We start from the raw sequence: 11,926 nt of genomic DNA on the forward strand, positions 1-11,926 counted from the left end.
GTTGATTCCACAGCCTACAGTAAGTGAAAATTACAGATATGAGTAGCCTTTAGCAGCCTTTTTGACATTCAAAATGACATTTTTTTAATCTCTTTTTGAATGTCATGGGTTCTGTGTGATTTGCACTTGTTCCTGCACAGTGCAGTACACAGAGTTCCTCCACAGGTATGGGTGTACTGCATGTTCCTTGGAGATGTTAAGAAGAAACAATCTATGTAAAATCAAAAATAGTCACAATTGAATATGATATGTGTTCCTATGTGCCTGCTGGTGTGTGTGTGTGTGTAAGTGTGTGTGCACAAACCCAAGGATTAATGTATTATATCGATGAGTGGTACACGTATACTCAATGACTGAGCACAGACGTTGACATAGCTCACCAGATATATAGCACTACCAGTTGAATAAATTAATTTAATTGGGCTGGTGCATGTGTCAGGGCCCCAGTTCACTGGACGCACGTGGCTTGTCTTTCATAAGCACATGCGATGAGTCCAATCATTGCAATAATGCAATGCACTCAGCTTTATTGCTATACTGGAAGGCAGTTACAGCACATTGCATAAACAGGAGCGACAGGAAGAAGTATTAAAAGCATTTTGCAGAACTGAAATCCAGAAAACAGAAACACTCAGTGCAGGGATGCAGAAGAACAGCCCACCTGCACGGGAGCGGACTGTCGTAGCAAACTGCCACTGCAGGGTTCCTCTTCCTATCAGTGCTGCCCTGGCAGATGGGCGTGCGATAAGGGGTAAGTGTGTGACCCCCGGTGGTGTGGGGTGTGGGACACTGTGCCGGGGGCAGGACGGCCTAGATGCATCCACTCCGATGAAGCAAAAGGGAGGGGAAATCTTACAAAAACCACAGACTCAAAGATGCAGATGAGCTTTATATTTGTGCACAAACCTGACGTCAGGTGTACAAAATATGGTAAAGGTTTCAACAAGCATTCAAATTCCATATGAGTTTTAGCAAAACTGCACCCAGATGTCCTCAAATGTGCCCAAATATCTCCAAATACAAAATATCATTTTGTCCAGATACATGAATGATCAGAAAAGTTTATTTTTTCTGTTTTGACAAATAGAAATGGTAGGATTATTAGAATCTGCCTTTTATTGTCTGAGTCTGTGACAAGGTCAGAGTTGTAAACCGTAAGCGTGGCATGGGGGAGTTTCATTGCCCTGCAAAAAGAGGCTGATAAGAATCTAAACTGCTGTTCTCGCTTGTAGAGCGTCTTTTTAACGAGCTGGCATCGCCGTTTAGCAGTTTTGTTACGTTGCAGTTTTTTGTATGCTATAAATATGAACACAACAATAATTTGAGAAGTCAATGACTCAACCACAAGGGGGCAGAGTGGATGGGGTTATTAAGAAACAGAGATGAACAAACTGTACATTCACAGTTGAGGCTATAATGTGCTCATGCACTTCAGATTAGATAAAGTGACTTGCTCAGCACAAACACTAGCCTAACGCAGGAAACTTGCCCTTCATGGTCACTGAGATTCCTGGCTTGGAGGCACAAGCATCAGTTCTCAGCAGTTGCCAGTCTTGAAAATATTTCATAACCATGCAAATCAGAAATAAAAGCCCCTGGCAGTGTCCACAAATGTTAGTTGGTGTGGAATGAACAAATATTATGTAAGTGTAAGGAAGTGCCATCCTCCAATGGCAAAAGGCCAGTGAAGAAAAAAAAAATTGCGGTGTGATTCAGTTTGAGAAGGGTATTCATATGGGACAACACATCATTCATGACCCACTGCCAAATGTTCAGTGCACGGTGAAGAGAGCAAGATATAAATATTGTGACACCTTTCACTCTTTCTTGGGTATTTCCTGGGTGTAATATATACAATAGAATAAATGTCATACCAAATGAAATAATGAAGTCTCCAGGCACATATTCTGCATTAATTACATCTTCATATCTTCTTTTAGCACAGAGTTATGGACAGTTACAGTACGTAAGTAGAGGGTGTGCAACTTACCCATGTGCAACTTCCCCCACCATCCCCTTAACCTGAAATGGTTCAGTAAAGATATCCAGCTCTATAAATAGACTGTATGTAAAAGTGTAATGTGTGTACCCAGCAAAAATCTTTGTGTCAAAATGTCAGGGAAAAGTAAAAAAAAGGCTATATTTGGTTGAAAGGTTTTTTTTAGCAGACTAGGATATACAGTAGGTAGGCTACAACCAAGCAAAACCTGAGCTATATTGTGGTTATCCTAGTCTGTTTACTGTATGTCAAAATGTCTCTCAACCTAGACTTCCATCCCTCCAGACGTCTAGATTCTTTTGCTCACTGGCTAAGTTCTCTGAAAAAGCTCGGCTAAATGCCAAAAATGTAAACCTGAGCCATCAAGCCCAACAGTCTGTTCTTTCAGACGTGACCTTTTGTACACATTGGCATCTGTTCCTGCATGCACTTTAATATGAAGTGATGAGTGAATAAAAGTCTGCTTGAAAAAAAAAGCGTACATGAAACCTGGTTTGAGCTTGTCAACCTTGACGTCTATGCCGATACCTCCTCCTGCTGTTACGCAATTGCTATGATGAAAAAACTGGCAAAAAGAAGAAATACCTATGTGCACTATGAAAGGTACACCTACTGCTGGGGGGAAGATTTAATAGTGCCAATCGGATGTGACATTAGAACATTCACCTCCGATTGGGCATTCACAACACAGGACTGGCATAAACTCAACCACATGGTCTCTTGCGTAAGAGTGAATTTTGAAGTTATAAATTTGCTCTGGCCCAGTTAGGATAAAGAGGTGTGGCTGAAAGCCACATTGGTTTTAAAATAGTTTTTGTTGGTGTTGTCCTTTGAGTATAAAACAGACATTCTCTGCTTTGAAATCCAAATAAAATGTGCTTTGAACAAAATTAGCTGACATTGAAGTAAAAACCTGGCAATGAAAGCAGTGTGTATCAGGTGCACAGCACAGATTCCCGACTACTGTACAGACACTATACTGCAGAGTGACACGGGTGACCAGGCAGGCAGTGGTTAAACGGCACAGTTCAAGCCTTTCTTTGATAGAACAGGCATGCTGTTCACCTCTCACAGGTCCTGGACCCACAGGTCAGACCCCCGCGGAGCACATGAAGAGGCCGGACTGCTCAGACTGCAGGTGCTCGCTCTCTCTCTCCCTCTCTCTCTCTCCCTCTCTCTCTCTCTCTCTCTCTCTCTCTCTCTCTCTCCTCCGCTCGTTCGGCCTCGACTCCGACAGGTCGACAGATGGTCCTCTTTCTGACGTGTGACTACCTTACCAACACAGAGAGCTTTTCAGGCCTTAACCTTCTTTAAAATGGCCGTTCTAATGCCAATCTGACACCGCTCACATGCCGCCGTTTAAGGTAAGCAGAACCTCTCATGACATTTTGATCCTCTTAAAATTTTTTTTTTGGTACTGCCCCCCCCCCCCAGTTCACGGTTGGTTTGCAGTCCAATGAAAAGGTGAGCGGGGGACCAGCCGGAGTTTTCTTCTACTCCAGGCAATGCGTTCCTCTCATCAGCAGTCCTACAATGCTACAGCAGGGCCCTTTTAATCAAATATGCTGCACAGATCTCCCCATGTGGAATTCCATTCGGTTCAGCAGCACCAGGGAACACAGAAAAGCCTCCATTAACAATATGCAGGGCTCGGAGCAAATGTGCCAGTAGCCAGATGATTTCCCAGAATGTAGCTTCAGACTTAGCTTAAGGACTGACTGTTTTTCTAATACTGCAGTACAGTTATTTACCTATGTCACTAACTGCTATATCAGTGGGCGATATTGCTTTTCCAATAAAATTCTTCAATAATCTCTGACCGTTACTTTTGAGTAGTACTGATGAAATTAAATCAGACAAGATGAAACATTTATAAAATTAATAAAAACGTAGGCAGACCTGTCCTGTACACCAGCTTGTTAATGTAAATATTTTATCAGCCGATCATGTGGCAGCTACTAAATGCAGAAAAGCATGTAGATTTGGTCAGCTGTTGTTCAGACCAAATGCCTGAATCGGGAAGAAATGTGACTTTGACCGTGGAATGATTGTTGGTGCCAGACAGGGTGGTTTGAGTATCTCAGAAATTTTCACACACAACAAGTTTGCAGAGAATGGTGCGAAAAACAAAAAACATCCAGCGAACAGCAGTTCTGCAGGCAAAAATGCATTGTTAATGAGAGAGATCAGAGGAGAAGGGCCAGCCTGGTCAAAGCTGACAGGAATGCGGCAGAAATGCAAATAACCACGCAGTACAACAGTCGTATGCGGCATCTCTGAACACACAAAACGTGTCAAACCACTAAGTGGATAGGCTAGAGCAGCAGCAGACTAAAAAAAAATGTGTTTAATAAATACATGGGTGTCTCGGTGGCGCAGCCTGTAGAGCACTGACCGCATGCTCATTGCGAGCCGCGACGTCGCATGTCTTTCCCTCTCTCGCTCCCATTCTTCCGGTCTCTCTATACTATACTGTCCAATAAAGCTGAAAAAAAAAAAAAAATACATAATAAAGTGCTCACTGAGTGTATTTCTACACAATGGCAGCATGTTACTGCTCTCTGAATTGTGTAGCAACATGTAGCAAAACAATATTAGTTTTATTGTTCTCCTTATTCTCTTTAATTCCTTTATGTGTTCTTCAAAATATTTCTCCTCTGTCTGGTTCGGTGTAACCGGATCATCGAGCAGAATTACGGAATGTTAACACATGATAACCTGACTACCTTTCAGGCTGCTTAAAGTGACCTGCTGGTAGGGCACAGTGTGGAAATGGAACTGCTTGGTGCACTTGGTGAACATAACGGTGCAAAGTGCTGTCAGATCATTGACTGTTTTTGAGGGGGACACTTACAGCCACTTTGCCTTCCTGCAGTCCATGGAAAAGAAGAGGACAGGCAAGCGACAGTCACTGTCACCCAGTAATGGTGAAATAGCAGAGCAGCTGTTCAGGGCGAGATTTGCGAGAGCTCTGTTTTCAGCGCAGGTGATGGCAGGGCGGAGATAATCATCGCTGCTGTAGCCTGTTGCTAGGGAGCTGCCTGCCAGTCAAGCTCGGGAGAACTCTGGGTGTTAGGAGATGAGAAGCAGACCGGGTCACACCAACTGCATTCTATTTTCTCGCAGTTTTTATGGGGCATTACATTTTTCATCTTTCTAATGTCCAAACTCAACCAAACTTGTTGATCTTCCACCAGCTTTTTCATTGGTCGCTTGGAATAAAAGTGTCTGCTAAATAAAATATAATGTGAAGTAACCCCTTCTGTTGATGTTAACTCCTCCGATTTGCGATTTTTTCACTATTTACTGCCCGTGTTGTCAGAGGATCACAAGGTCAGAATTTTCTTGGTTGGTCCATTCGCAGGTACCTGGTATGACCATGAGTGGCCGCTAGAGTGCAAGGAGACCTATGAAACTTGCCAGCTAATTTCCTATCATTCACCAAGCTATGGCGAGCCAATTGTTTGAAATGTGGACCTCCGGCCGTAGCTGGCAATAGTAGAACCGGAACTGAAATATCCTGTCGCAGGGCTCACACTAACAGCATGAGCGACCCAGATGCATTACATTCTGCTGTTTAAACTTACATCTGTTTTTCATGACGTACTGTAACAAGAATACAAACCTGCTTTAAAACGGCATTTAATTTCTCTCTCTGCAAGACAGGAAAGAAAGATTGCTGGACCATCACTGCCATACAAGTATACTGCAGACCACATTAAAAACCAATTCAAAAAATACCTCACAAGCAGATGAGGAATAAATTGCTTCAGCCGGAAAATAGAACAGTGGTATCCATTAACCTGTAATACAGTAATTTAAGTCATCTAAAAAGTTTTTGCCAGAGTGCACATCTATAATGAATGGCAATATTTCTTGACAAGAGTGGCCTATATCCACACACCAATTGTATGACCACCATAACCTAATAATATGGAACTTGTATATTTAAATGTCTGAATAAATTGAAATTCAAAAGATTTCAAGCCATAACTATTGAGTGTGTGAACACAAAGGATGAGTATTCTTCATAAGAGCTTTGAGAGGCAAAACAAAAAATCTTCATTCAAAATAAAAAAGCCTTTTTCTTTGCAATTGTTTGAACATATGCTTGAGTCAGAACATGAAATTATACTGCTGGACTGGATTCAGGCCTGCTGAGGCAACAGGGCCCAACTTTGGAGGTCTCTGAATTGTCAATGATATCCTGGAATAATATTAGCATTGTTTTCTGGGCCAGTTACATCAAAGGCAAGTACCAAAAAAGAAACTATCAATACTTCCTGACTGGGAAAGGAAGTGTGTTGAAAAAACAGCTTAACATGCAACATTATATTAACATTACACTGAGCGGCATTGTGCAAAGGGCACACAGAGTACTTTGGACATACAGAAATAGCTTCAGTTCCTCTTACTCAGACTCTTCATATTCAGTGCAGTCCAGGTGATGGCATGAAAAAAAAAAGAATCTAATTTAACCTCAATTCAATTTCAGCTCAATTCAATTTTGAATGTACACTGACATAGCCATTACACGCACAATGGCACATTAATACAATGTAATACAAAACAAACTAAACAAAACACAAGCATGAAATATTTATGAATCTTATATATTTGTAAACATTTTTAAATAGGCTAACAGCTATTAGCATGGCCTATTTAAATCCAGTTAGCACATTACTTCAGGTATATTTAACTTGCAGTTTTGTTGGAGTTACAGATGCATCTCAGATGCGCAGTCACACTGTTTACCTAAGGACCGGTAGCCACATATCATTTCAGTCAGGACAATTTCCTGTATATAGATTATATTATATATTAATGAATATGCAATGCAATTATTTTTGGTTTGGCACTGAATTGATATGCTTTAGTATGTCTGTGCACACTCCAGTGTGCATTAATCTATCAAACAGATTGAGTGTGAGAACATGTAGTGATGTGTGTATGCGATTGGTTGAGTGTGAGAACATGTAGTGATGTGTGTATGCGATTGGTTGAGTGTAAAAACATGTAGTGATGTGTGTATGCGATTGGTTGAGGGTAAGAACATGTAGTGATGTGTGTATGCGATTGGTTGAGAATGAGAACATGTGGTTGCTCAGACTGATAATTGTGCATTGACAGGATATTTGGATATCCACCATCTAATATCATTGGACATGGATTTCAGCAAACTTTAATGGAGCAGATGATCTAATGTAAAAACAATGAGAAATAGTGAGAATAATATACTTTGGATTACAATTTTTTTAAATGGACATTAAAGTCAGGAGAGGTCTACCGGATTTATTATATCAGAAAACTTGGCATTTTCTGCTAGGAAAAAAATAGAATCTAATTCAAAGTTTGTAAGGAGCAAAAGCCTGCATTAACGACTTGTTACATACCAGACATGGCACAACTTCGACTTGCCGCTTTATGAAATTGGGTTTCACTGGCACAAGCTTCTGCCAGGCACAGTTCATTAATTGGAAGACGACAGCTGCCTGACTTCCATACCGATCCAATTAAAGGGATTTTTTTGCACTGCATTTGCCAGTTGAAGAGTCATTTAGTGCCAACGTATGGGACATTAGCAATCTCTTACTGGAGCCTTGCCTGAGTCAAATTCCCTAAGGACTGAAAAGGACTCTAATCCCCATGAGCACCAGCATGAGGCCTTGCGCTGTTAGTCCAGTTGACTCCTGAGGGCCTTGTGCTGTTAGTCCAGTTGACTCCTGAGGGCCTTGTGCTGTTAGTCCAGTTGACTCCTGAAGGCCTTGCGCTGTTAGTCCAGTTGACTCCTGAGGGCCTTGTGCTGTTAGTCCAGTTGACTCCTGAGGGCCTTGCACTGTTAGTCAAGTTGACACCTGAGGGCCTTGTGCTGTTAGTCCAGTAGACAAGCCCTCTGCCAGCAGCAGAGCCAAGCGAGCCTCCAGGTGCTTAGAGACAAGGAGCCATGAGAACATGCAGTAATGTGTGTATGCGACTGGTTGAGTATGAGAACATCTACAGGTTTGTGTATGCGACTGGTTGAGTATGAGAACATCTACAGGTTTGTGTATGCGATTGGTTGAGTATGAGAACATCTACAGGTTTGTGTATGTGATTGGTTGAGTATGAGAGCACCTACAGGTTTGTGTATGCAATTGGTTGAGTATGAGAACATCTACAGGTTTGTGTATGCGATTGGTTGAGTATGAGAACATCTACAGGTTTGTGTATGTGATTGGTTGAGTATGAGAGCATCTACAGGTTTGTGTATGCAATTGGTTGAGTATGAGAACATCTACAGGTTTGTGTATGCAATTGGTTGAGTATGAGAACATCTACAGGTTTGTGTATGTGATTGGTTGAGTATGAGAGCATCTACAGGTTTGTGTATGCAATTGGTTGAGTATGAGAACATCTACAGGTTGTGTATGCGATTGGTTGAATATGAGAACATCTACAGGTTTGTGTATGCGATTGGTTGAGTATGATAACATCTACAGGTTGTGTATGCGATTGGTTGAATATGAGAACATCTACAGGTTGTGTATGCGATTGGTTGAATATAAGAACATCTACAGGTTTGTGTATGCGATTGGTTGAATATGAGAACATCTACAGGTTTGTGTATGCGATTGGTTACAATAGAGCTTGTATCCAATTATTGCTGTGTACAGCCCGTGCCAGTAGGAAATGTGAGTTGATTGACAGAAGTGCGCAATGATAAATGTATTTTGAATGCTATCAAAGCGTTTAGTGTCATCGTTATCATTCTTGAGAAGGTGTGATCCAAGGACAGAGGGGAAAATACATTTTTAAGATTCCTGACAGAAACACTGCTCTAGAACAGGCAACACATGGGAGCCTATTAAGATGAAAAACGCATACTGTCAAATTGTCAAGCCTTGTAAAATAATAATTTGGAGGTAGGGCTGCAGCAAACAGTGTATAATCGTCATAATGGTTGGTATGACAATCCACACAGTTAAATTACCATCACCATGGTGATAGGTTTTTTTTTAAACCTTATAGCATTTTTCAGTTTTTATTTTCCTGAAGGTTGTCTACAACTAAAAAGCAGTCTCATTTGCTTTTTCAATTACTGCAATGGTATCTAAAATGCTAAAATGTCCACTCTGTCCACCTAGCCCCCCCCCCCCCCCCCCTCCTCGACAGCTTAACAAGTTGAACATTGCCGGCTGCTCAAAGGAGAGCTGTGGTTTGAACAGGCTGCCACAGTAATTACTTAGTAATGGCTTTGGCGTCCCCCAACAGTAATTTGGCTTGTCATTATTCATAAACCCAAATTTCATAATTGTGGTGGCCTTACCTGGAAGACGTGATAATATTTCAAATTGTGTTACACACAAATCAGGAAGAGAATTTTTGGTAAATCCCCTGATTTGGTTAATTGAGAATCTAACTCACATACTGTATGTTACAGACCCAACTTGTTTGAGGGCTGGAATATGAAGGGACACAGACTCCAGAGGCATACAATTTAAAAAGAAAGTTTATTAATGAAATAGGTGTCATGGACAATATGAGATTTCACAGGGAAAAATTAGCCAAAGGTGTGTGCGCAAGAAATGTGTGTGTGCAAGGACATTAACCAAAAGAGAGAACGATAAAGAAGGCTGGACTTCTTTTTACGGGGAGTTCAGTAATTATGTTTGCCCCCACCTGACAACACCAACTGCCTCTGCACTGCCCCTGCATGACAGGGGGTCATAACATAGCAACAGGACATTGCTGCCCATCTCCCTTGTGGAGGTAGTTAGTGCTCATTCTTCTGAGCAGAGATAAATACTGAACAATGTTTGGTTTGCAAATTCAATTTGATAAACATTAAAGCCAACAACATCATGTCTGAACCACCTTATTCTATTAACTGTGACTCAATCCTAGCTCGGCAAACATTACACAGCTCTATTAGAGAAGGAAATCAATGCTTTAACATATTTTCAGACAAATTACAGCTTTTAAAAACAATTGTCTGTACTGCAGCACTGCCAAATGATGCCAAATGGTGGAACGAGCAACTGATAAACCATAAATCTGCTTACTTAAAACTTATGCCTGACTGTGGTATGTGACACACTTTAAAGCAATTGCACATTCATTACCCCTGTCCATCAACTACTAAACCAGTGCAGTCCGTATATATTTGGACACTTGGTACAATTCAGTTTTATTTGGTGGAATCAGGCAAGGCCTTGGCCAGCTTAACCCTAAACTATGGACGGACAATGATTTTGTTTACCCTGAGACTTTTAAGCCCAGTCTACATAAAACAGCCGACTTGCGACGAGACAGGGTGGTTTTAGAACATTTTTGAAGGAAGTCTTTCCAGTGTGTACTGTCCAGTTTTACTATTTCTGCTCTCGTCGGCTAGCATTTCAAAGACTGACAGTGTCAAGTCTCTTCTCAAGTTGACTGTTTGTTGTAGGCTGGTTTTAGAACATAGGACTATGTAATAGACAAAACATATTATCATAACCAATCATGCAGCACTTCACTAGAAGAAAGGCCAGTAGAGTTGTAATGGCATCAGTGTTGGACACTATTTACAAAGCTAGATAAAAAAAGAAAAATTATTTTATGTTGCTACAAAAACACGATACCAAACAATGAATAAAGACAATACAACATTAATGTTAGCTAGCGAAACTAAATACGTGTATAAAAGTCACAAGACGAAACATAAACAGTCAAGCACACAGAGTCATTGTTATGGAAACATTTGTTTATTTGGCGCTTTGGTGTCGACTGACCAGTTTTTACTCGGACGTTCTGCGATTTTAATTTCTAATCTTTCTCCCATCTTGTCTCTCTTGTCTGGGCTTCAGAGATTTTGCTCTTTGATATGACCCCTGCAGAAAAAAACAGCTAGATTTTGAAACAGTTGATTGCTGGTTGACCAGTTAGACCAGCTCTATACTCAGCTTTATACTCTATACATTTGACCAGCTCAAGCAATGTTTTGAAAAAGCTGGTAGCTGGTATTTCAAGCTGGTCATAGCTGGATTTTACACCAGGAATATGATAGTATTTGAAGTGTACCTTCTGTAAAGATGTCAAAATGAAGAAACCCATGACCAAGTTATATCTCTCTCTTTTTCTCTCTCCATCTCAGCCTGCACCACATGCTTAATCAACCATGAACCATGACGCAGATGGGGAAAATGCCTCCTTTTAACTAGGCTAGTTGTTCACATTCCATGAGGTTATATAATTGCCATGTCCCTAGAGGAGCCAAGAGCCTTTGGACCTGAAGTGAGAAAATTGGCAAAATATCACTGAAATGTTATGTTTTTTTAATGTAAAGGGTTATCTGTGCATCATGGTAAAAGCCAGTAAAAATAAATGCATTTTACGTAATGTTGAACTTGTATAAATGATCCTTTATAAGAAGCACAATTATAAGCACTACATATGCATAATGTGTGTTATGTCACCAATTGGTGCAGCAAGTGACATTACCGATTACAGATTAAGTAACACACCCAATATGGCTATTTGCAGTTATTGACATAAGCATGTATAAATGCCTATGAGAAATAAAACTGTAGATCGTACACTGCAGACATAGACAATTCCTGCAATCATAGTCAGCATACAGAAGCCTATGTGAAGGAGTATGTCCTCTGCAAACAGAAGTTACTTTCATTGTGTATGAAGTGCAGAGCAATTATGAACGCCTGACCCCAGGTCAGCACATCACAGTGCTCAGGACCGAGCCTCATTGGACAAGACCTAATGAGGTCAATATTGGATATCACTTTGTAGTCAATTACTGTTTAAGTGAAAGATTCAGAGCCCAGCAGTGAAGGAAATTTACCATCTGTCTGCCCTCAACAACCGGCACTTTTCTATGAAAGCCATCAGAACCAGAAACTGAAATCAGTAGTTCTGATGGATTAATAATCTCATTGGTCACAGACAAAACAG

The 11,926-nt window shown here is 40.9% G+C and overlaps 1 long non-coding RNA gene across 1 annotated transcript; it reads left to right on the forward strand.

The window, feature by feature from the left end:
- Window positions 1-629: 629 nt before the first annotated feature.
- LOC133128111 (uncharacterized) lies at window positions 630-11,245 on the forward strand. The gene is made up of 3 exons (XR_009708720.1): window positions 630-751; window positions 3,074-3,137; window positions 11,112-11,245. It is a non-coding gene; the product is annotated as an uncharacterized LOC133128111 (long non-coding RNA).
- Window positions 11,246-11,926: the final 681 nt, after the last annotated feature.

This window comes from Conger conger, chromosome 5 (assembly GCF_963514075.1).
Source record: "Conger conger chromosome 5, fConCon1.1, whole genome shotgun sequence".
NCBI lineage: Eukaryota > Metazoa > Chordata > Actinopteri > Anguilliformes > Congridae > Conger > Conger conger.